We start from the raw sequence: 3,054 nt of genomic DNA, 5'->3' as shown, positions 1-3,054 counted from the left end.
ATACGCCAATCTAATATACATAAACCTCCATCGATCATTAAACAGATTCTTAATTCTATCGAATGTAAATGTGTTCCAACATGTGAACTTTCTCATTTTTTTTTTTGTTGTACTAATGCAATTTAACAAAAAGTTGATAGAAATGAATCCATTTTGCCAGTCAGTTTGGCAAATATTTATCATGCAAATAAAAATTTCAAATATCAGTTTTTGCTGGTTTGTAGAAGGAACATTTTTAACATTTTTTTTTTTCTCATCAGTTTGTTCAAGCTGGTGAATGGGGCATCCTACCGGATGCCAAACAGTCACTCTCTAACTCAGATATTCCAACCAAGAGATTTTTAAGATTCTGACCGTCCCTTTAAGTGTAATTGTTTGAATTTCTGTTGCACTTGGTTCACTAGGTATATTTGTCGGGTAGTTTCCGAAATTCTTTTTCAGGAGTCCAATTGCTCCTAAAACATTATAATTTATTTTGTACATATTGTTATTTAAGAATATAACAAAGATTACTTTATAACTTTTTCTTTCAGATTTATTAAAGCATCATTTATATATTGTTGCAATATTCTCACCCATGTTGGCACGAAAATGACCTTTTTTTTTTTTAATCAACAGAAGAGTCATCTTCCATCATGATAATCCTCATTCTCGCATAGCACTACTGGGGGGGGGGGGGCTTCGCCTGGTCATAAAATACGCTTAAATATGATACTTTAATTTGTCCAGATTTCATATCTATATTATTATAGTCGTGATTTCAAAGCTAAAAAATAAAATATTTTGGTGCCATCAGCTAGAATCGAAACCCAAAGCAAAACTGTAGCATTCAAAGCTGGTGACGTTACCACTGTACCAACGTGAAATGCATATGAACTGATTAAAAATTAAAAATAAACTAAAATGAATGTGCAAAATGTTTAACGATTTTTTCAATTTTTACCCATTTTTGACTCCTTAAAAACGATTTTAACCGGCTAAAGACCCATAAAAGAACGGTCCATAAAAAATCCAATCATTTGAGGCCCTAACACCGCTTTGAGACTTTTAGTTTCAGAGGAGACAGAGTTAGAAAATATGAATACAGACGGGCAGACAGACATATAGCTTTTTATATATTAGATTTTCACGCAATAGGTTAAAAAAAAAAAAAAAAGTTAGTAAAACAGAAAGAGTTAGGTAGAGTCTGCGACATTAAGCTCACAAAAATAGTGACAGTCAAACTCCCATTGTGAATTATAAAGCTACCTAGGAGATGAGAAGTCTTTGGGGCCTCGATTTCCTTGCCTCCTTATTACCATGCACAGAAAAAGTTTGAGTAAGGAATTTTTCCTCGATTTGGTTGGGACTAATGACAGTATAGAGATAGAGTTGCTTCAGATGAGACCAGAACATTTTCCACTTATTGTCCATGGAAGTTGGTTGCTATTTTATCTATAATAGATAAATGAAAAAGAGTTTATTTTTGGCTGAAAACTGATTACAAAGATTTTCTCAAATCTCACTACCCTGTATATCAAATTTCGAGTCTGTAGATTAAAAATTGACAGAGTTATTGTGTAGGGAAATGTACGCAGACAGACAGACACTTTTATAGATATATATATAGATAAATAAAAAGTTTTTATTTATCTAAATAATTTTTTTTTTGTCACTTTATCTACGCACACAAAAGATTAATGGCATTTTATTCAACTGTTAACTTTTAAGTATAATACTCCTGATCTGAAATGGAACACGTACATCAAGTCTGTTGCCAAGGTCGCTGGGAAGATGGTGGGATCCTTCTACCGCTCCAGAAGATATCTCACTGCTGATGCAATTCTCTATCTATATAAAAGCCAAGTACGTCCAAGGATCGAATACTGCTGCCATATCTGGGCAGGAGCTGCTAAAAACAGCCTATCCTGCCTTGACAGAGTACAAAATAAACTTCGTGGCTTAGTGGGGGATGCCCATTTCTCTACCCTGCAACCTCTCTCCCACAGAAGAGACGTTGCAAGCCTGTCCTTGTTTTATTGTTATTTCCATGGCAGGTGCTCATCTGAATTCCAATCTCTGGTCCCCCCTCGCCAATCTTTCATGAAAAACACCCGTCTAGCTGAATCCAGTGTGAAAAATTTCCCCCACTCTTTATCTGTGCCTAAATCAAAACGTGGATTCCATGAACAAAGCTTCTTTCTTAGAACTGCACACCTGTGGAACTCTGTTCCGTCTGCCTGCTTCCCACCTGACTACAACTTAGATGTCTTCAAGTCCAACGTTAACAAATTCCTAATGAACCGCCCCCTTAGGTAAACACATCATCAAATCTTCACACAACGTACTGTACTTGCAATAACCCTTATCCCTGAGTGGCTTCTGGGCCTTGATAAGCGGTGACCACCGTGTAAAAAGAAAAAATTTTGGACGCTCCTTCAATTTGAACTTTGCATGAAACACTGCAACTCATGACTCCTTGCTGTACGTAGCATATGTGTTGGATTTGTTTTTATTTATTCAGGTTTAAATTTATTTAATTGTAACCATCATCATCATCGAGGAATTCTGCTGCTTTGGATGCTCCTTTAATTTGAACTTTGCACAAAACACTGCAACTCATAGCTCCTTGCTCTATGTATCGTATATGTTTGATTTGTTTGTATTTATTTGTGCTTCAAAGATAAAGAAAACTCCTATTCCAAACCTGGGTAGGTTGAGCTCTTCAGCCTTGAAAGGCAGTCTAATCTAAAGGAAACAACCCTGAAAGAAAATTTGGAGTGGAGCCGCATAGGTAGTTACTTTGACCAAACTCTGGTAAGTTTCTAGCAACTTCTGCACTTGGAACAATCTCCAGTCATTCTGGCTACGTCTTGCCATTCTTTTTAATCAGAGATGTCTTTCGTCATCCTCATCAGGGAAGAACGACAGCATTTTGATTTTTGAAAAAGAAAGTAGGGGGAAGAAATTAAAAATAAGGTGAAAATGAGGAAGACATATTTACAATTACCATAAAATAAACAAGCCGCGCATGCGTGGTCCCCCTTCTTGTGCTGCATGTGAGATGACGCCACA

This window comes from Euprymna scolopes, chromosome 31, assembly GCF_053919585.1.
Source record: "Euprymna scolopes isolate OS-2025 chromosome 31, ASM5391958v1, whole genome shotgun sequence".
NCBI classification, from domain to species: domain Eukaryota; kingdom Metazoa; phylum Mollusca; class Cephalopoda; order Sepiida; family Sepiolidae; genus Euprymna; species Euprymna scolopes.
This window is presented reverse-complemented; position numbering follows the sequence as displayed.